The sequence below is a fragment of the Lichenostomus cassidix genome, chromosome 1 (genome assembly GCF_008360975.1).
Source record: "Lichenostomus cassidix isolate B80296 chromosome 1, HeHo_3.0, whole genome shotgun sequence".
Taxonomy (NCBI): domain Eukaryota; kingdom Metazoa; phylum Chordata; class Aves; order Passeriformes; family Meliphagidae; genus Lichenostomus; species Lichenostomus cassidix.
The window spans coordinates 107,385,717-107,409,633 of NC_139479.1; the positions used below are offsets into that span (position 1 = coordinate 107,385,717).

Sequence of the window (23,917 nt, forward strand, 5' to 3'; positions counted from 1 at the left end):
TATGTAATTTACAATCTGTGAGTTGCCTGTTTTTCCCCACAGAAAAATCGACTTCACTGAATTCTATTGTTCAGGCAGCAATTTAAGTCTTATTCCACTGCTTCATAAGCAAACATATTTACTGGCATATTCAAGTCCAGAGAAATGTTAGACATCCACCCTTCTTGCCTCCAGCTCATCAGTAATAAGTTTTGGTCTTACAGCTATTTCTGCTAATGGTACTTATTCTTGTAAAGGCTCCAGGTAGGCTCTGCTATAAAAACCTCCTTATCACTGGCAAGTCTTGGAGTTTCTAATATTTTTGAAAACACATGTCAAATTGTATTTTTGACCTTGGGAGACATCCTCTCCGTCAGACACCATGCAATGTGTGCTACCAAAAAAAAAAAAAAAAGAAAAAAAGAGAAAAAGAGAGGAAAAAAAGGATGTGGCCATAGTCCCTTCCTCACTTACAGGGTAAATTTCTAACAAGCATTTCCAGCAAATCCCTGGGAACATCTTAGCACGTAATTGCCAGGTGGGCCAGCTGGCTGGAGGTAGGGAAGCTGCATCCACTTGGCTGCCAGCAAGATCTCAAGAGAGAAGTGCAAGCCAATTTTTCCACATGAAAATTCAGGCAACTTTTGTGGCTCATTGCTGGATATGAAAGCAGCAAGTGGAGACTGCAGAGCGCTGCTGGCAAGTCAGTGTGTTCTGGCAGAATTTAACTGAATTTAGGGGTGCTTTTTGGACTGAGAATCTGAAACAAACCTCAAAGAGAAGCTACTCTGCATGGACCAATTTCTGTTATTCCACTTTCCTCCAGCTTATACATAATTCCTTGTAAATGAAAGAGTGAAAAAAATAATCTTGTTTCTTTACTAATTTCCTTCATTACTGTTTAGCCAATAAGTGGATAACTGACACAGACAGATTTTATTCACATCTTCCAATATGCAGGGTGGACTATTGCTGAATCCAATGGAGAGGAACTTGTCCTTTAGGTTTAACATTGCAGTGTCTGACCCTGCTTGCTGTGGCTAGCACAGGCTTTTCCCATGAGAATTCTTCTTGTGTTTTATAAATAAAGTTTGGATGTTATTGAAACAGTGTCCCAGAACTTGGACAGTGCAGGCCTGGCCAATCAGGCCTGGGGGAAGGCTTCTGACTGACCAATCTGGGTGACTTTTGAGAACTCTATATATGTGATGAAATCAAAACAATAAAGGTCATTCCTTCTTGCCACTGAGAATGGTGGTTTCTTTACTCTGCTAGCTGCTTAACAGCGACAGCTTTCAGGTGCAATATTAATAAAATATCAATTTTTGAGTGACTAGGAAAAAAAAAATCTGCAATGTGTAATTGGAAGAAATGAATAGAAGATTCTCTAGCACTGTTTGACTTAATTCAAGTATCTAATTGGAGCTGATAACAGAAATAAAGACACTTTTAATTAAATTCTAAGTATATGATCCTTTAAAGAATACCCAAATTCTGACAATTCAGAGGAACTTCCAATAGATGAGGAGATAAAAAGATCTGTAGTTGATGTACTAACAACAAAAAAATCAATTTTATGGAGTAAATGTAAAAAATTGAGTTTTAAAAAACTGGAATAATTTAATAAATCAATACCTAGAATTTTCAAATCACTTTCAGATTTGATGGGCAATCTCAACAGAGTTATTAACTCCTTATACTTGAGTGAGTTCATATTATAAACAATTCATACAAGTCAAAAAATGTGGGCTGACGCTGTTACACCCAAGGTCAGGCTATCCCAGTACTACCTGGCCTTTTTTAAGCCATAATTTTCCATTATGGAACATCTGTGGTATAGATGGATATGGATATGGATATGGATATGGATATGGATATGGATATGGATATACCAAGCCATCTCCTGGTTGCACCCGGATTGCAGTCAAGTTCTCCCTTCTTATCTCTCTATCCTGACTTCTTTCTCTTTTGCACAAATTTTCCATGTTCCCCAAGTTGCAGACAGAAAACTTAGTTCAGTCAAAGGGTCCATTACAGTCCTGAGATGTTTGGACCCAGCAGTACTAAGGATTAAACATACATGGGGCTCACTCAGCATCATACAAAATAAGATTTGAAATCACTGGATGTGTTTCTTAAAAGAAAATATCAACAAAAGTTGGCATAATTCTGTAGATTTTGAGGATGTTAAGTCAAAAAACAAATAGCCTTGAAAAATTTCTCCTAAGGAGTAAAGATCTTTATTTTCTAGGGAATTTTCTAAGGAATTTCTAATGTCAGGTTATTTCTGGAAAAAAAAATCTTTTAAGCTACAACTGAAGAATTTATTCAGAGGATTTGGTCTCTTCATGAATCTTATCAGGAAATAATGAGATGTAATGCCTCATAAATTATAAAACAAGCATGGATTTTGAAGTGACGTGACTTTTGAAATGCATGTAAGCTGTCAAAACCCCCTCCTAATTCTATTCATTTACAAGCAAAAAGAAAATTAAAATCTCATACTTCAGGAATCATTTATGAATAGAGCATTTTGAGCCCGTGTGGAGACACAGAACTGTGCAGATCCAGGCAAAGACTGAGGGTCCTGTAGTTCTTAGCTATTAGCATAACACTTCAGCCCTTGAGTCCAAAATTTCCAGATGTTCAGAGAGCCTGTCAGACTGCTCAAAGCCCTTCTGTCCTGAACAGATGGCAGAGTTTAAGTGCCCAGTGTGTGCACAGAGATGTGCCAGAGCTCTCTCTCCTCGTGCAGTGGGGAGCAGCTCTGTGTGTGATGGAGCCCCTGGAGCTCCACAGAAGATTATTTGTAGAGTCAATCTACGATCAGGATGTGTCAGATTCTCTGTGGTTTTGCTGGCTGCCTGCCCTGCACAGTTCTGGAATGTCTCTCCATGCCAGCATGTGCTGGATGTCCCAGATGTGCAGGGTGGAAGTTGTCACCACACAGCCCCCATCACATCACTGGGGTTTTGTGCCACTCTTCAGGGCAGGGGCTGCCTGTGGTGTTTTCACTTTCATCTTTTCTTTTCTTTTCTGCCTCTGAAAGTAGAATCCTGAGGACTCCATCCATCTAGAGACAAGTGGATGTTTTATTTCTACTGTCTCTTGACAGAGCTGGGCTAATTATGAGGATATGTCAAGCTTAGAGTAACTGAAAGAAAATCTGAAAGCAATGTGCTAAATTAATATGGAAGAGAGGGACTTGGAGTTTATTTAACTTTTATGGACACTTAAGAACACATAGTTTTGAGCAGAGATCTGAGTAGAAAACCAAACTTTCAGCCAGAGTAACAAAAGAGCCCAGTAAGATTAAAGAGGCCATGCTGCAACCAAAGAAGAAATCTGAGGACCACTTGGAGTGTTTCAAACTTCAGCCAATGAGAATGCCTCAAGAGCTTATTGATACCCAGAAATATAAATATTGGCTTAGGTCAGTTGTGTTTTACTGCTCCTGTTAAATGCTTTCAAGTGAAATATTAATGTTTATGTCTTGAATAAATGGATACAGCACCCACTGCTCAGAGTTACCAATTCCATTGTCCTGGGCTGGAAAACATTCTGTTTTGTTCAGCTTTCAGCTGATGAAGAAAAGTAAATTTTTTGTCTCTATGGGAGACACAGCCATGACAATGTGTGAATTTTCCAGGTGTGGCACACACAGACAGCAAGGATTCATGGAACGAAATGAGCCTGCTTCTTTGTATAATGGTGTTTATGAAAAAAAATTCCAACAATTAACAGGTCTGCTACCTAAAACAAAAAAAAGCCTTCAATGCTGACTCTGGAACGTGAAGAAAGACCAAGACAAAAACACCTGGCAGTTCCACAGATTAGATTATATAAAGTTGAGCTATTCTTTGACCTGTAGTCTCCAGATCCACTGAAACAATATTTGTGTGCCTGTTTTGTCAAAGTAAATGAAGAAATTATTTTTTTCTGAGTCTCTTTACCAGGTTCTATAAGAGAAGGCTGCTAAAGCATGTGGGATAATGTGTGTATTTGTAATACAGAAAGAAAAATATTACTACTCATTTATTATTGCAAAACTGCTAAATTTGTTCCCATAGTTTCTCAGTATAGAAATTCCTTTGTTATCTTGACATTTGTTTTAAGTAAGAACATTTCCTTTAGAAAAAACCCTCTATTTGAATCTGTGTTTCTTTTTTCAGGCTTTTTTTTTTTTAATCAAGTTTGTTTTCAAGCTACAGTTCAACAAAATGTTTGAAACAACAAAGCCAACGCTATTAAATCTTCTTGATTAATTATACCTGTATCAATTATAAGCTTACAGTCAGTTATGTGGTCTAACAAATTTCTCTTTTTCCTGTCAACTCAAGAAACACTAGGAAAAATACCATGTCTAGAGAGTGTAGATCTTCATAAGAAAGTGGGGCTTGATTTTGCAAAAATTAAGTGTTTGTGATACTACCACCTACAAATTCAGAAAGAAGGGATTATCTGCTAATTTACACTGCATGGGAGAAGGCAAAACAGGTACAGCACATGGAGATTATTTAGCTAAACTTTATGGTTTAGCTAAAACAACTTAGGGTTTTACTAAATGATTCATAATCACATGGCAGTATTTTCTGTGTACTTAGTACTGCTCTTTCATAATGCTCCATTTCAAGAGAAAGAAAGGATTTCTCTTCAGAAAGAAACTCAATAGAACATGGTTTGTTTATTTGCTAGCAAGACTCTGGGCTGATCATGTACACAGACCTTCAAGTAATTTAACAGGAAGAGGGAAGACTTCAAACATGTTTTTTCCCCTTTGATTTCAGTAGTAGTTCAAGCAATATATAAATCAAGATTTGCTCTAGCAAGTTCCTGTTTGCTTTCTATTCTCTATCTGAAAATTACTTTTTAGCTGTACATGTCCCTTTGGGTTCCATTGTCAAAGTATGTCATTACAAAGGAAGAAATGCAACCAGTGGGAGGAAACACTCAGCTGACAAAATGATTTTGAAAGCACAGATTCAATGTATGTAAACACAAATAGAAAATAGCCTTGCAATGTTGTCACATCACAGAAAACAAACAAAAGAACAACCTCCTCCCCAGTCCCTAAAACAAAATAAAACTTAGCAGAAAGTTGTGTAAATATGTGGTGAAACTTTGCAGTCTTATTCTGGATTGTCTATAAAGTTTCTTAACCTGCTAAGTCCAGCCATAGTATTCAGTGCAAAAACTGAATAAGCGCACAAGAAAAGGGTTCACAAAGAAAAATAGAAGTACTGCAGAATTCAGCCTATTGCTTTGAATGGCTCACACTCCAACCTCAGATTAGCAGCCCTTTCATTGTGACATCTGTCATTTTCAACACTGGATCTGCAGAAGTAATGATTTTTTATTTTTTTTTTAAGAAATATAAGCGCATTTGAGTCAGACAGAGAGTTCCTTTCCTTAAACAGAGGCTGCTTGGGTGCAATGGATTATCTGCTAAGCCAACAGCCACCAAAGGCTGCCCTCCTTACACTGCTCCTGGGATCCCTGCTGTGTCCCCGTGGAAAACCTTCAATCCTTTAACTCAACATCACCAAACTGCCAAGGGCCTAATGAAAGAAAATGCTCAGAGGTAGGATATTTTTGGAGCTGGGTATATCCCACACTCAAGATGCCCTTTGCCACTAACCACAGGAACAGTTCTCTAATATTGCCTTAATTAGAAAAAGTTATTTTTACTATGTAACTTAGATTCCAATATACATTTTGAGATACAGGTAAGTACTGCCAGTATGAAATAGGAAACAATCCTTCATTGATTAAAATGGGTACTATTACCTTAAAAAAGATCATTATTTCACTATAAAAGTATTTTCTCAGGTACATTTCAAGACCACAGTGTTGAGTATTACAAACTGGAGGTGTGAAGCTGTGTCCCAGAGAACCAAACAAGAAAGCCACAAGTGAACAGCTGATTTTATTTCCTGACACTGTCAACAGATGCTGGATTTCTTTCCACTGCTGCTTTGCATTTGAAAGTTCTGTTAAAAGATGCAAAGAGTACACATCACAGCCAGCTCTTCAAGATTAAAACAAAATAATGTGTCTCCTTGCTTTGCCAACAAAGATGTCTTCTGTAGTAACACCAGCACAGCAAATTCCTTTCCTTTACCTGATGCTTTTCATTCCTCTTTCCCCATCTCACACTGCTCTCCATTTAGCTGTGCTAAGGGCACTATCTAATATTACTGATCAGAGTAAAAAGCTGAGGTTGGAATATGAACACTGATCTGGTCTAATGTGTGATTTTGCAAGCAATTGGGTTAACCACTGAAGGGTAGAAAACACCAAGCAGGGGCTGTAAGTTTGTGAGTCAGAATTGCTGCTACAGCTGGCAGGTCATGGAACTGTCACCTAATAAAGAGCACCTTACAGATTGACACAATCTGTCCAAAAACAAAACAATTCCAAGGGATTTGTCTTGGAGAATCTCCCCATGTTTTATACTTCACTGGGGTTTTTGCTGTTTTGTAGGGTTTTGTTTTGCATCACTTTTTCTGCATTACTGGTTTTATTATCAAAGTCTGTCATGAATTGTACTTTTCCATGGGCTTTTGATGGCCCAGATCAAACCTGGTAAGATCAGGGTTATGTTAAGGACATTAAGCCATTCATTCCATCAGGATTAGGAAATCATTGTGTATTTCTGCAGAGTCCTAAACCAGGAGCTGTTAGCTTGTCTTGAAGTGCAACTTGCTACGGAGATAATCCAGTTCTATGCTGAACTAAGAGTTTGTCAACTTGAATGAAAACCAGAAAAAAAGGTAACAGCACAGAAAGAGTGAATGAAAACAATTACATTGGGAATGTACCATTAAGGAACTTGGTGTTATGCTCATCACAGAATATAGTATTTCTTATGAGAGTTAATTAGAGGTTGATTTGTAATTCTTCAAATCTCTCAAAATGTTAATATTTTATAAGGTCTTTTCCTACTGAAATGCCACAAACCCTTTTCACTATTATGCAAATTAAGAATATACAGATTTCCAGCAAGGAGGCAGCTTACTGACTTTCAGTCTGTGAGTCTGTGGGGAAATAAAAACCCCAAATAATTATGTTGTGAATGGAAAAGAGGGTAAGCAAAGAAACAAGCAAAAAAACAGCAAGGAAAATACCTCTGGGTACTAAATAATTCCTCTTAACACTTTTATTACTTAGAGAAAAAACTAACAGACTTAAACATTCACCCAACTGCAAGATACACCTAATTTCTGCAAACATTCAGGTAAACGTGCTTATAAAGCACAAACACAAGAAACAAAATTCAGATCCATACTCACAAGCTACTGCTAAAATACAAGCTATGTGCTTATATATTTCACTCAAGTCTTTGAGGTTTTGGCCCTGCACAAGCAAGAGTTGGAGTCTCAACTTTTAAGTGATGATGTGATTGATTAAGTCTGCTTTTTTTACTGAGAAGCCCCTTCTGCACCTGAAAATGATCTGAAAATACAGGTTATTTGAAAAACAAAAAATGTATCAAATTTCAGTGGTGACATAATGCACTGGGGAGTCATTTGAAAGATGTCTTACCCACAATGTGCACAATCTAATAATGTCTGTACCACAGACAGAACCAGTATGGATGTTCCTACGTGCACAGGACATTGGCCTTGGTTCAGCAAATTACTGCACACAGAACTAAACCATATGAATGAACCCTGTAGGAAACTAATCATAACTTTGAAATTAGACATCTGTTTAAACTGCTAGTTGAGTCTCCCTAGAGAATTTTAAAAAAAAGAAAAGCAACAAAAAGCTTCTTTTCATGACAGATTTTCTTATGCAATTACTGCACTTAGATAACATTATGTGAGTCTTTTTAGAATGATAATGTTTTAAAAACTGTCTCTCTTTCTTTCATTATTGTATTTAATAGATGCCAACATATTTAGTAAATTGAGAATAGAATCAAAACTTTTGGTGCTTGCAGAACTATATTTACCTGTATTTATGGGGATTTCTGTGCCTTTGCTAATGTTATTGAGTAGACTAATTCACAAGAATGTGGAATCAAGTTTTCCTGAGCTGCAGCAGTGTGTATCTACTGAATAATTTGTTTAGCCCAGCTTTACTGGCAAGTCCATCTCATTCTGATCTTCATCCCTAAGGAAAATGAAACAGCTTCCACTTCAAAAAAAATATGGAAGTTACTCCTGGGTTTGTAATTAATTTCTGGGTTTTATTACAGAAATCCCAAACTTTTTACCAGCTTTCAAAAGCCAGATGTTCCTGGCAAAGGAGCATGTTCTCTGAGCCCACAGCAAATGGAAGGCATGCTGGGATGTTATAATTCTGTTTTTGCTTGTTTTGCTAGCCAAAAGAACCCCAGGGTCACTAATTGTCCTGATAAACATCTCTTCTGAACCTTTTATTATGAAAGCAAATAATAAATAAAAAATGACCTTCCATACTAAAGCATAAAACACCATGCAGTAGTGCTACTGCTCATTAAAAAAATCACTTTGGCCTAGATCTAATGTTAATCATTAAATACAATTATATGCCTGCATATAGATAAACAACAAAGAAAGGTTTGGAAAATATAGGGGGGTAAAAGTTTGTTTTTAAAAAGTGCAAGACTAAACCATTATCTAAGTAGTACAGTAACCATAAACTTGCTCAGCATATGTCTTTTCTCGAGACTTATAAAGACAAAATATCTTGAGTAGTAGAGACACATTTACAGCCTAAAACAGGAATTGAAAATAATAGTTATCTGTTTTCAAAAAGAAATGTATCTTTATAAAATAGTGGAAGCACATCTCCTCTGTCATCAGGGATAATATGTCATGTATGTTTATTTATGTGCACCTATTTAATTTAAAATTATAACTCACGGGTCTGCTTTCCATTCATTTTGTGTTGCTGCAGCTAGAAGTTCAGCCAGCCTAAATGTAAGTAAATAGAATTTATGCACATCTAATCTGGGTGATAACTGATTTTTCACTGGTGTGAATATCAAACAGGTAAGTGCACCCACTTTTTTCTTTACCAGTGTATCAGTGGATGTGACTACCAATTTAAATATTAATGAAACAAAAAAATAAAATGTATACAGTGAAAAATAATTTCAGCTCTTTTAACAGTCTAATAGATCTGTGAAACTACAGGTGCCTTAAAAATATGTCTGGAAATGAGAAGTCCTGCAGGCAAGCCTGAGACAGTTCTCGTGTATCAAATTAGTCGTGCCATGTCCTTGGCACTTCAAAAATCTCAGGGCAGGGCTGCTGTCCTCCAAATGCCAAGGCAATAAAGGTAAGAGTGACCTTCTGCATAAACCACGTCAGCACGGCGCGTGGCGTCGGGAGAGAACCTCAGCAGAACCCTCCAGGGTGATTAATACTGAGTCAGGAGCTGTAACTCTGATGAGCCTTTAATGCAGTAAACCAACAGAAGCAGTTAAGGGCATTGTCTGAGAGGAACGGAGAGGAATTTAATCAGGTTGCTAATATACTTTGACCAGGACTCTCAGGTGCTCTTACATGGAAACGCGGTCTTAAAGGGATTGAGACATTTCAGCTCATGGCTCTTAGGGGGCCAGTTACTCTTACAGCCCTGCTGCAAACAGAGAGCAGTGCCTTGGTAAGCATCCATCACTTCTGCGAGGAAAAATGATATTTTGCAGGCATTTGATTATTCAGTTTGGGTTACATGTAAGCTGTGGTTGTGATCTGATGAAGGACAGAGGGCAGAAAGGCTGTATTCAGAAGACTGATGTAGTTTAACAAAGTAAATTTCCCATCCTGCAGTCAGTGTTCCATGGAGAATTCTGCACAGGGAATATTCAAGCTACAGCCTCCTCCCTATTGTTAAAAAGGGTTCTGCAGCTGAACAAAAAACACCAGGAGGGACTGTGCAGGCAATGCACTGCCTCTGTCACTGAGAGCACTGCAATCCTGAAATGCCACTGCACTGCACATCCAGAGCCCTGGCAATCTGAGTTTTTTCTGGGCTAAGGTGATGGCTGCATGCATTTATACTTATCAACTAGTTGTACTTGCATCTTAATCCCCAAAGATGAAATATTCTCATATTATTCCACGCTGGCAACAGCACAGTGGCATAGAAAAGAATTTAGGTCTGTCACAAGCATATTTTTGTAAATTCAGTGAATCTCTTCACTAATTCAATGAGACAACACAGACATGCAAAACCAGCCAGCAGTCATTCACTGATATTGGTAATATATGAACAACAGGCAGACATAGAGACACTTTCTAGAGCATTCTATGCCTTTTGTTAGAAGAAGTTATTGATACTAATGGACTGTAAATGAGAGGGAGATTTTAAAACAATTCTATTTCTGTTCTTGGAGTAATTTTCTAATTAAAGTGGTATGTCTTAAGTTCCTTCATCCTCTTCTCCAATGAATGTCCTGTTGGTGTCTTTAGGGTACCAGTGTCTCACCTCTTTCTAAACACAGACTTGTCTCAAAAAAAACCTTTGTGTATTGAACTATGAAAAATGTACTGAAGTCAGAAAGTCTTAAAGTCTTTGGCAAAACTTTCAACTTAGATCTACATTAAAAAACCGAAGTAACTGAGCTCTATGCAAGCAGTCTCTATGTGACTTCTAAAATATTCCAATGCTATAGAAAGAGCTAGAGATTTGCTAGAAGGTATGTGTGCTGGGTACAAGGCTTTCAATATGCAATTAATAGTGAAGAAATAATATTTGTAGTATTTTCCTAATGAAGTATACTGGGTTCTGCACTACTCAACAGGAAGTTTCTGCTCTTTTCTGAGGAGGATTTTCAGCTCACAGTTACAGGGAGATGAAGCTTAGCATGGCAAGAAGAAATAGTCTGGGACTGTGATGGATGGCCTGCTGAAATACTGGCAGATAATGGTTTTGCTAACCATGTAAGTCACTCCAAACCCTGAAAGCACTCTATGAATATACAGCTTCTCTCACACAGGCAGCCTCACTTGCTCTAAAGCTGTTCACTGAAGTAAACCCAGGCAGAGACACAAATACTGGAGTGACTACACTCTGATAGACATTCTAAGTTTTGATGAATGTTTTCTACAGATGTGCCAGTGCAATAGATGCCTGTGTTGGCTCTACTAGGTGCTGACTCTTCAGTTTCAAATAGTTTTTAGGGATATTTTATTTTCATGTTAAGCAATATGACTCATACAATGAAAGTATCTGTGAGTGATTTCCTCTCATTTTGCATTAGGAAAGGGAGAGAAAGTATAGATCAGGTTGGTAGGACCAGTAGTTTTTTTTTCTGCAAAAAAAAGTAATTGAAAATTGTGGAAATGAATTTTGGATTAAGTTCAGTGACTCCATAAACTATTGAAATGGCATGCAGCATCAGCAAGAAGAATAATTTCTGCTGAACAGACTGTTAAGAAATTAGTAGAGATTCTAGAAATATTTCTTTTCACATATGCCAAGATCAGAATGAAATCTGGTTCCTGCTGCCTCTGTGCAGAAAAAAAAGAGCTTCTCTTTACAACTTTACTGAATAAATAAGGCCATGAAAAATAATTTAGTTGGAATGCTTATCTTCCCACTGTACACATAAATATTATTTCATCTATTTTCATTTCTAGAGGTAACAGATTATCAGATTGTGTTTAAAGTGTATTTTTTGTGCAGGAAAGGTTAGACTGCAGCCAAAACAAATCATGTCTTAATCATGCCTACCCAGGAGTACACAAATTGTTTGCAGATGGGTTCCTCGTTCTCAACACTGGAACCTGAGGGTAACATTATACATAATGGTATGTGTCATATCTCCACACGGGATTTCAGTTTCCTGAGTTACTTGATCAGTTACAAATTTTGGTCCAGCATCTGATTCTACCACCATTAGGAGCAAAGACCCACGATAATAATAACAATGATGATAATAATTACTGAAAGCTGCCTTTGATTAAACAGTCTGCTTCAATTCATAAGTTTATCCATTTAAAATCGACTTCCACTTCTGCAGTGTATCAAAGGGATTAATGTGTATCTTGAACTACTTACTTGTACTACAGGTACAAGTAAATCCGAAATCATTCAGAAGCCATTAAATTTTTTTTTAAGGAAAAGAAGAATGATAAATATGTTAAGGCATGAAGCATTTTCAGCAGGATAGACAGATGAGCCATCAAAGGATCACAGAATCAGCATCCTCGAGACCGCAGAATTTGCTGAGTTGGAAGAGACCCACAAGAATCATCAAATCCAAGTTCTGGTCCTGCACAGGACCTGAGAGGATTGTCCAAACCCTTCTTGAATTTTCTCAAGCTGGGTGCTGTCACCACTTCTCTGGGGAGCCTGTTCAGTGCCCAAATATTTCACTGTTACTTTTTAAAAAAGTAGGCATATATATATCTACTATATATACCTGCGTTCTGGAGTCTTTGAAAGCATACTAGTTTTCTCTCCAATTTTCACATGTAGTCTTGACTATAATCACTTGCAGTTATCACACATGATTCTCAACGTGCTTCTATCTGTTTCTGATGCCATTAACTCCTCCAAAACAAATTTCATTTCCTTCAATCACAGAAATGCATCAACGTGTCCTATCTGAAGAAGCCTTGTATGTCAGAGGAAAATAGATAAGTCTCTGGAAGGACTCTGGTCTGAAAAGTAAGGAAGTCTAAGGATAGAAATCATTGATTTTGAAGCAGATAAATCCTAAGAGTGTACTCTATGTCCTGAAGTTTGCTACATCATGAGCTTCAATGCAGTGGGATTCTCAAGTTGCTGGAGATGCATCTGTAATCACTGGCATTGTCTGGAATGAGTGAATGTTCTGTCTGGTCAGCCTGTGGATCCTGCTGGGGCAGCAGCTGCTCCCTCTTGTTGAACAGATTCTCCAGCCATGCCTGGGAGAATGTTGATTTTCTGGATTTTCCCTGCCTGGGCAATCCCAGCACTGCTTTACCTCTCCACATCCCTGCATTCCTATTTGACACCCATGAGGTTCTGGACTAATGCCTGCTTAAGTCTTTGGGAAGACTGATTGGAAGCAAGTGAATGGGATACTTCAATCTTCTTTGATTATCAAAAGCAACTGGTGTTACTCAGTACTGCCAGCATGGACTAGGATGTTTGTGTGGCCAGGTGGAGAAACAGAGAATTCACCACCATGTCAGTTTGATAAAATGGACAGAAATGTCCCTAAAGCTCTTCCACTGCACAGACTATGTATGTTCTGCAGAAGGGAATCAGCATCCCCAAGACCAGAAGAATAAAGGAGGAAAATGGATTAAAAGAGAAAAATAAAAAACCCTCTAAGTTTCAATGAATATGGCAAATTATGAGGGTACAGATTCACTATAGCATAGCTAGCAATGCTCTTATCATGCTCTGGAGCACTGACCTATGGCTTGCCTTTCCTCCAGTATGTCTTATCTAGATATTCTAAAGAATATCAAGGTCTGGAGGCAAAAAAGCTATGAATTTGAGGAAAGTTATAGTAACCTGACTATCACAGCATTCACTCTGTTGTGCTTAGTGTGTAGAATAAGATGAATCTGCTCTTCAGTTTTATCAGTCACTTCAGGTATGACTTGTGTGAGGCATAACATACACAATGCTTCAAATAGAGCACTTCCATATTTTTCAGCTGGCTGTGGTTAAGGATTAACTCAAACATCAAAAAAAACCCCCAAATAAAAAGCCCATCCAAGCCAACCAACCAATCAACAAAATAACCCCACACCACATTCCCCTACATGTTTGTATGTATCCATATTTACATGAATATGTATGATTATGCATACAGAACAATGTATATGAAACTAGATTTAAAATAAATATTTCCTCAAGCTACTGGAATCTGTAGCAATTAATTAGCTATAAAGCTCTCTAATCTTGCACAAAATGGGAAAAATTATGAGCCAGGATGATTTAGTCAGCTAAGCCAAAAGAGACAGGGAGAGGAGAAATGCAATTGGCAGGAACTACATTTTAATTTTCTTGATGCCATAAGTGAAATTTCTGCTCTAAAAAAAGAAAATAATTTTTTGAATGAGCTATTTATATTAAAACATGGCTTGGTCAAGTACCAGCAGCTAAATGAAAAATTAAGTGTGGGGGATCTGAGGACAAGCCCTTTTTGAAGTGACACAATCTTGCTACCTGATCACTTTTCTGGGGTGATAAAGGCACTCAGCATTTCAACCTTTCTCAGGCATTACAGAACTTATCCTTTTTGGCAAAGCTCTTGGGCATGGCTGCTGTCAAATTCTTTCTCTCTCACCTTCCAAACCCAAAATACAAGATAATTGAATAAAGGATGGAAATTAATTTCTATCTTAAGCGCAACTTTCTGCAGAATACTGAGTTCAATCAGATTCTCATTCACCAAGAGCATGAGCCTTGAGAACACAAGTAGTACAGCAACAGAGAGCAGTAAAAACAATGTCGTGCATGGTGGGACAGATGTGGTTTGGACTTTGACTTTCCTAAAACCACCAGACCTGCATGCAAGTACAGGCTTTTTTCATGAAGCAACACTTAAATGTCTAAAAAGTCTAAATACAGATAGATATATGTGTACAGCTATATATACACATAAAATTCGTGATGTATTTACATTTTAAAAATGGCTGTCAAGTTAACAATTAGTACTTAACTTCCACATATACACCTACTGATTTGATAACTTTTTCTCTCATTCATGTATATCCTTATATTAACACTTCACAGTATCCTTTACTTTCTTTCTTTCTTTTTTTTCCCCCCATGTCTTGGAGGTGTTGTGAATTGAATACAAATCTTACCTTATCTTTGAAAGAAAACAAGGGTATTGTCCTTCTGACACTTTGATCATAATATTTCTCAGACTGGAGACACATAGCTTTCCATACAATTAAAGATATGTGAGCAACATTTATTTAAATGTTATCACTGTGCTAGACTAACATCAGGATAATAGGTCTGATTTATAGAAGCATGATATACAACTTTTTTCAGGAAGAGTTTTTCTCAGCAATCCTATACAATACATGGCTTTAATGTGTACAATTCAGTATATATATCTAACTACTAAGACCTTGATACTGGAGGTATCTTACTGCAATTGCATCTATCTATTGTTAACAAGGATCATTAACGAATTTGTAATTATCAGCTACTCAAATCTATTTTTATGTAACTCTTGTTACAGTATGAATAAAAAATTAATCTGGATTCATGTGAAAATTTGCATATAAAAAAAGAGGAACAAAATTAGCCTCTAATTAAGGTAGACTTCTAAAGGAAAGAATGCCAACATTTATGTTATAGTTTATTCTGAAGTCTTAATCTAAAGCTGCACTGAGGTCAGTAAATGTACTTCCCTATATGCCCCAGTACTCCAATTCCCTATTGTTTGAACTGATATGGTGAGAGGTAGCTTTTTCCTTTTCATTAAAAAGCTGGGTGCTCTCCCATCAGCCACAGTGGATATATCCTAAACAGTGTCAGAGACCAAACTGGCACTGCTCAATCAAAAGAAATAAATGTTTTATCCCTGTAAAAAATAATAAATTTTTTCCCAGATACTTGAGCTCCATTTCCTGGGTTTGCAATTGCCTTATCTGCTATTCAAGCAATAATATTTGCAATCTTTATTTGTTACAATGCCTGCTTAATACAACAAAGTATTGCCCTTGGTTGTTCTGTCAGCCAAAAAAACCAAAAAAACCCCAACATGATAATATTAACAAAAATGAGATAATTAACTTGTGTCTTGAATTGCAACATAAAATACAGATGTTCCTGTCTTATTTGGTGAGATCAAAGTTCAGAACAAAGTTTGGAAATAAAAGGGAACCGAGTTCTTTAAGAGCCTTTTCTTTCCCCTTCTCCTTCCCTCTCCATCTACTCTCTAGGTGCAGGCAGGATAAAGATAATATTAACACAGAAATCCAAAGGTCCACTTCCACTTCAATACAGGTGACTGGAAAAAGTCATGCTAACCAGCAGAGTTGTGACAATGTGCTGCGTACAGAACGTCAAGTGTAAAATTGAATGTTCACTGCTGAGAGAACTTAAAGAATACATGAAAACATAATTATGTGTCTGAAAGTTGCTTATTGGTCCATGGTTCCAGAAGTGATAATGTATGAAAATGATATGATGAAAATGAAAAATGGGAAAGAACAAGAGAAAGGATGAAACTGTGTCTGCTTGACCCCCCCCCAAAAAAAAATTCAAAAAAAACCCCCACAAACACCAAAAAACCAAACCAAACCAACCAAACAAAAAAAACCCCCAACAACAAAAAAACCCAAACAAACTGATTTTATGTAAATGGCATGGCAACACTTGGCAGAAATACAGTTTAAGCACAACCTGTATTCCAATACAAACTAGAAACTCTGGCTTTGCCTCTGACTCATGGAGAGAACGAATTCTGATGACTGAATTTACTTTTTGTGTTCCTATTGATCATTTCAGGTCCATCTGTCTTTTCCCTCTCATTTATGCAAACCAAAGATGATTTTGCCACTGTTAGCAACCTTTTTTATTATACATTTACAGTGACATTGGGGGACTTCTCACTGCCTGCCATTATATGTCACTGATTTTTATCAGTCATATAAGCTTATTGCATCTTTGCCATTTTAATTTTTTCATAAGAAACAGCGTTTCTCTGCAGCACCATTCAAAGTTAGCAGTTGGTAGTTTATCATTTACTCAAAATTTCTGGGTTTTGTTTCTAGGGCAGCATCAGGCTATCCAAGTACTAAAGCATATTACTTTTGCTCCTCAGACCAGCTGAGCTTCTAATTGGAAGTCAGTAATTGCATTTTTCCTATATTTCCTGTTCAGGTACTTGGGGAAAAAAAGAGACAAAATCAAGCTTGAATATTATTCTTTTCAGTATCCAGTATTGGTTTTGCCAGTGCCTTTTACCAAACTGTACCAGAAGAACTGTACCAGAAAAATATATGTGGAATACATGAAATGTTTAAATCTTCTTCTCCTACTTTCCAGCCACTACATCATCATGATTAACTAATAGTTAGACTGTCCTCAAACTTATTTCAAATCATATGTCTAAACTTGCATCATGAGTCCTTGAAAGACTGTTTTAAAAGATTTAGGCAAATACGTTGGAATTTGTAAAATACAACCTGCAGCAGGTGAAAACAGCCTCCTGGTTTCCAATAGAGAATTTGAAATGGGCAGGTTTACTTAATTTTTTCCTGCTCTGTGGGCTTGCAATTAAACTGTAGTAAGGGATTTCCCTCCACCCCCAACCCCCAGCTCTGCTGCTGTATTATGCTCCCAACCAGTCCTTGCTTCAAGTGACAAATAGCTTATTTACTCACATCAGGAGCTGAGGTATCTCAGTCATCATTTCTCCTTGCTCGAGGATAATCTTTATATCCAGGAAAGTACGGCAAACATTCATTTATGGATGTTGTAGTTTGAGGGGACTGTCTACGTCCTGCTGAAGCTGTCACACACTGAATGATAAATAGCTGCAGAAAAAGACAGAAAAATGACTGTTTCTCTACAGCCTAGCAGTTATCTTCTCATTCTTGGATAGGATAATCTTTTTTCATTGAATATTTTGTTCTTTCATAGCAAATAATCAGGCTTTTTTTTAATGAAAGTGATGCTGTTTTTATACAGACAAGAAAACTGTAAGGCAAAGAGATTAGAAGTATGCCCTAGATAAAATTCCTAGATGCAGATAGTTAACTGTCTTTGTCCTCTCCCTGAACTGGCTGAAGTTTAAATACCTTTGATCCAAACCTAATGTACAGACAACAGTGTATGTGGTGCCCAGCAGTAATTTGCCTACCAGCTTTGCAGAAGGTAGGTGGCATCTCTCATCAGATCTCTCATCAAAAGTTTTTTGATTATAGTGTTTAAAACCTTCTTTATTTCTAGTATAGTGGCACAACATGCTCTATATAGAATAATGTATATAGAGGAGGCCAACACCTAAGGGTTGCATGTGGCTGCTGTGAGAGACGAACATTATCAGTTAATTTGAAAATCTGATCCACGTCTAAGCATCATATAGAAGGTTTCACTGTGAGTACAGCAGAGAAAGGAGATGAAAAACATGAGGAGAAAAATGTTTAGCCAAAAGGGTTTTTGCTGAAATCATTGGCACATTTTCATTGATTTCCAGGAAGGAAAAGTTGGTATTTTATACTTTTCCATTCATTATACCTATAAATCTATAATTTTACTTGAAATGTCAAAAGTGATGTCTCTTCTTTTGGTTTTGTTTTTCTTACGTTTGCTTGGCAATGTAAGAACTATTCTGGTTCCAGCTGAAAAACTAACAGTACCCATCACAAACAACACGTCTCCAAAACTCTTTTTCTTCCCATCAAATATACTTGTTCTAGTATTTCACACTGAGGATGTGATGACTTCATAGACTACCTGGATACTTGTATTTTGCAATGCCAGAATTACAGATTTCTACCCTGATTGTTCCCTGATTTCACTCCAGTCTTACTGACAAAAGAATTGCTTTCATAAATACAGCAGCTGATCTACAGCAACTGTCCACTGTGAATTCTTTTAGCCCATGGCAAATGTAAAATAAATTGAGTTTGCTTAGCCTTCTTTCATGCTAACTTGAATTACGCTGCATTTGCCACAGGCTAAGAGCATTCAAATCAATATTTATTGTGGATTTGCCAGCATATGGTCACCTCTCACCCTGCAGCAATGTGGCTGCTGAGGTCTCAGGCAGAGAAGTTTTAATGTTGCAAGTTCTCACATTAAGTAATAAAATTAGTAAACAAAATTTCAGCATCAGTTTGTGGAAAGTGGATACAGAAGCTAAGCTGGCCTGAGATCAAATAGGAGATCATTTAATTAATGAGTAAAGGGAGGCAGACAAAAGTTGAAGTTGCCTTATTTAGATGCTCAAAATCAATTTTGAATGTTGTCCAAAACTCTTAATGACATACTTTTGGAAAGTATGATTATATTGCCCTTACAGAGAGCACAGGTTCCATGATTGTTTTCTGTCTTCACAAAAGTAGTCTGACATCTTACAGTATATCTTTATGCATTATTTTCCTAGAGCAGTAGCTTCTCTGAAACTCTGAGATAATGCCTGACCTTGATGCATTTGAGAAGACAACAGCCTTTATTTTATGATTTAAAAATCCAGTAGTATAATTGAAAAGTGTAACAGCAATTTACTAAGCATAGAAATACTTTTTCAAGAAAGATTTGCAATCAGGAGATTTTATGTAGATGTGAAAATCTCCCATACATTTTATGTGGGGTAGGATAGGATAGGATAGGATAGGATAGGATAGGATAGGATAGGATAGGATAGGACCCACAATGATTGTCTAATCTAACTGTCTGACCAAATCTCAGTCTCCCCTACAAGCCTAGTAAAAATGTATGGGGAAATTCAAGCCAGTTAATAAGTCCTTTTCTGCAAAGGCTTACATTTGTGTATTCTGAGTCAAGACAGACCAAAGACTTCTGTTCACTTACAGAGAAATGGAGGCTTTTACACAGAACCTCCTGGGCCATTCCTGGCTTTTACCAGTAGCATGAAATAAGAAGTCTACTTGCATATGATTTTTTTAGCAGTAAAATGATGATACTAAAAGCCTAATCAGTGTGCCTCTAAGATTTCTCCTTTTATTACTGAAAAGTAAGTGGTGTTTTTACTATACTTAAAATTAAATACCTGTTTTGATAAATCTTAAAGCAGGCAAGATTTTTCTGCGTTGTTTCGTCATGCTTGGATTTGGTATTTAGCATAGTTTATCTGCAACACACAAGACACATTTCACAGCTATTTTTACTGCAGAAAACCCCATTAAAGCAGTAAATTTTTGAATGTTGGGTGAAAGAGAGAAGGATGACTGTCTTTAACTGTCACTGAAGTCAGCAGTGACTCAGGGTCAATCAGCTAATTTTCCCACCAGGCTTGTTATCACACAGAGGTGAATTTGTTTTCTCATGAAATACAAGATTAAAGCTCTCCTTTTCCACCAATACAAACTGAATTTATTAGGTTTGCAATTACAGCTCTTTGGATCTTGAGTTGAGTGCTATAAAATAGCTTAAGAACCATCAAACTACTCTTAATCTATAGGTACTTCCTCTAATTTCTAAATAATTCCACAATGTTCTATACAACTCCTGCTTCCTTTAAGGGACACTCCCAAGCTGGAAGACCAAACTCTTCCTAAATTAAAACATGGATATAAGACAGTTATGATCATCCACAGGATGGTTCATAAGCACCACGTGTATTCCTTACAGACTTTATGATTTTGTGGTACTCAGAATTTATCTAGGATTTTGCTTGAAGAATAACATTTCATAATTTACATGAGGCACAGACCAGCACATGTAAATTAACAAGAGCTGATCCTGTGCTTATGCTAAAGAAACATGTGTTTCCTTTCCTGAAAATAGTCCAGTGCACTTCTGCCACCACACGTGCAAAACTCACACACTTAAACACTCTGGAAGTTCAAAAGGCAGTCAGGGAATTTTCAATATTTACATCGTTTTCCCCTTAGAAGCAGAAAGAATGTCTAACCCCACAATCCATTTTGGAAACTCCTTTTCTATGACATTCTGCTTGCAAATTCTAGTAGCAATTCTCAGATTTATCTAAGCTATCTCACATGGTTTTCAAACACTTTTTACTAATCAGATGTCAGTTTTCCCATCAATCACAAGTTTATGGGTCTCCAGAAATGACATTTATTGTAACCAGATCCTGATGTTATTCAGCTGTGGTGACTTGACCTTTGCTGGCTGCCAGGGACTCTGTCACCCTCAACAAGATGGGGAGGAAATATGATGGAAAATTCAAGGGTTAAAATAAGCACAGGGAAATCACCTACCAATTACCATCACAGGCAAAAGAGACTCCACTTGGGAAAACTAATTCCTTGGCAATTTATAACAGAGTGGAATAGTGAGAAATAAAAAGAAAACTAAAAACACCTTCTCCCCAGCCCTCCTTCTTCCTAGTCTCAACTTCACTTATGACTCTTCTACCTCCTCCCCCCTGAGAGGCACAGAGGTGTGAGGAATGGGGCTGGAGGTCAGTTCGTAATGCTTTGTCTCTCCACTCCTTCCTACAGCCCCAGTTTGGGGTCCTTCCCACAGCAGACATTCCTCCACAAACTTCTCCAACACGAGTCCTTCCCACAGGCTACAGTCCTTCATGAGCTGCTCTTTTTCCATGGGGCCCAGTCCTTCAGGAACACACTGCTCCAGCCTGGGTCTCCCATTTTTCCTGCCAGAAAACTTGCTCCTGTGTGGGCTTTTCTCCATGGGGTCCCCCTCAGGCTGCAGCTTCCTTCAGTGCACATCCACCTGCTCTGGTGTGGGATCCTCCAAGGGCTGTTCTATGGATATCTGCTCCACTGTGGTCCTCCAGTACACTGCAGGCCAATGATGCCCTGCCTGAGCAGTTCATCTGGTTGAAAACTATAGGAATACTTGTGAAATAGGTTTGGGTCTGCATTTCCAAATATATTTATACTGGAGATAATATAATGATGAATTCCTTCCTTCAGAGCAACAGAGAAAAACACTTTGCTGCAAGATAAATATCACTTAAGCCAACATGATAATATCTTAATATTAATAAAAGCAATGAAATTTGGCCCTATATAAAATGAACAATTCTCTTGGATAGAAGTAAAAAAATGTTCTAGGGACAAAGCTAGATAACTCTTCATATTTTCCATCCTCCCTCACCTCAGTGCACAAACCTGCTGTCTAGCTTTGGTGATCCTCAAATATTTATTGCATCTGATAGTGGTTCTCTAAAAAGTAGAGGATCATCTCTTTGGGACATGTGCCAGACTAGCAATATCCCAAAAACTTTAGTACATCAGTCTTATGAAGTGTTGCTGGCACTGGCGGCTGAGGCACTTAATTTAATGAGATGGGCTTGCCATTGCTGAAACTGCTAAATGTGTTTTCAACAGAGCCAAGGCAAAATCTAATTCATTAGACCTCTGACTGTGTTCATCTATTGTTATTGTGCTGCAGCATTTTGAATATAAATACAAAAGGCCCACAGAAAGCAGTATTTCACCATTTGAATTTGCACATATTGCTGAAGGCCATTTTAGTTCTCCTGCTGATGTGTTGCATTGCCTTCCTGGCTGCCACAACATAGCATATGATTATATACCTGGTGCCTATAAAACTATGACAAAACACACAGTTGGTATAGTGTGGAACTATTGTCCTCTGTAATGACAAATGACAGCACACTTTTGCAGTGTGGTGGCTTGTCTCTGCTGATACAGAGACTAACACAGAAGAAAAAGAAAAGCAGAAAAAATAGTGCCATCATCGATAATTGAGCCTGAAATAGGCAGAAAATTAGATTAGAGCCTTTACAAAAAATCATCAGTCCCGTAGCACATGTTTTGCCTTTATTTCTTTCATAAGAGAAAACAGATGTGAAGGAAAATTATGACTAAGACAATGAAGAATTAAAATCTGAACATTTCTGCTATTGAATATTAGCTTATTACATCTCTGGTTTAAGATATGGCATTTCTTCACACAGCAGTATAGTATTTATCAAACAATGTGAAGTGAAAATATGTATCTAGATTGAATTTCAGTTAAAAAAAAGACATTTATTCCAGAATCCCATACCATTCCAGTCACAACTGATCATACCACCACCAACTTTACAGTAGTGAGCTCTACCAGAATGGAGGATGAATTATGTGAACTGTACCTTCAGCTTTCTCAGTTTATGGCACATTCCAGTTGGTTAGTACAACATTTGAATTTTATCATTAGAAAACCAATGTCCAGAAGTTCAACTTCTTGCACAAGGGGATGTAAGATGTGTGCAGCTAGATTTCAGTAAAATCCAACCCCAGGCCTCCTCCTTCTTCAAGGCTGGCAAAACTCCCATTCCTGCCCTTCTACTCTCTCTGATCTTGATTCTTTTCTCCCCTTGCACAAATGGTCCTTGCCACACCAGACACTTGACAGCTCTCTGGAAAGAGGTATCCCAGGAGAGAAATGCCTCCCAGAAGTTGCTGCAAAACTCCAGATTACTGTGAAGCACCAAAATGTTGTAGTTATTAAAGCTAATTTCATTATTAACTGTGGGGAGGCATTGGTTGTTTCTTCTTTAAAATCTTCATAAATGACTTATGTTTCAAAATTACATCTCTGCAAACATTACAAGCTTTGTATCTATAAGCTAAATTCTCACTTCTGTCTCAGACTATATGTAGGCTATGGTATATGTATGTTGTATAAAGTATACTGTACTCTCTTTATTTCTTGTCCAGCTAAACTCTTTGGAATAGAAATACTGAAAACCCAAAACAATTATTTTCTGTGTTTCTGAGGTCTTGTTAATAACACCCAACTTCATTCCTCTAGGTTTGGAGATTTCTCTCTATTTTAACAGCGGCTATGGCACTGACTGTGAATGCCAGAAGTAGAACTGCATGATGCCTTTATGTTTTAGTGTGAAGGGTCTTGTTAAAGGGTCCTGTCAGCAACAGTCTCATAATTCTCCAGGGCATTTATTTGCACTGGGACTTCAAACCAATCCCCCAAATGAGGTTCCTCAAAGAGGAGCTCCTCAAAGTGTTTCTGCCATGTAAGTGTCTTCACTCACTGCTTAGCCGCTTAGCCCACAGGTCCTATCTGGAAAGAATATCCTTTTTCCCTTACCACTGGAATCAGAGACCTCCTGCAGAGGCCACAAAGCTCTGAAAATTCTCTAATGACATCACTAGCGAGTAACTCTACAGAAGACATTTTGTAGCAACTTCTATGCTTTTTCTTCCATTTTTAACATTTGCGTTGTACAGTCTGTGATGTTGCCTTGAAAACTTAAAAACTTCCTGCTAGTTATACTTTCCAAGACTCTCAGTCCAGAAATGTATGTATGTGTATGTACATCCATACGCACAAATTTTAACGTCAGAACTCTACACTGAACGACCTTCAGATTTGGTTCAGTGGT

General features: G+C 37.5%; 1 long non-coding RNA gene across 2 annotated transcripts in view; it reads right to left on the reverse strand.

The window, feature by feature from the left end:
* Positions 1-21,099, reverse strand: part of LOC146445498 (uncharacterized) — a 79,822-nt gene extending 58,723 nt beyond the window's left edge. Inside the window, exons 1-2 of one of the 2 annotated variants that reach the window (XR_014852296.1) lie at positions 20,796-21,099; positions 17,268-17,420 (exon numbers count right to left, since the gene is read on the reverse strand). This is a non-coding gene — a long non-coding RNA (uncharacterized LOC146445498). Of the gene's footprint in view, positions 1-17,267; positions 17,421-19,621; positions 19,704-20,795 lie in introns of those variants that run through there. The other variant, XR_014852309.1, reaches the window with a different exon arrangement.
* Positions 21,100-23,917: the final 2,818 nt, after the last annotated feature.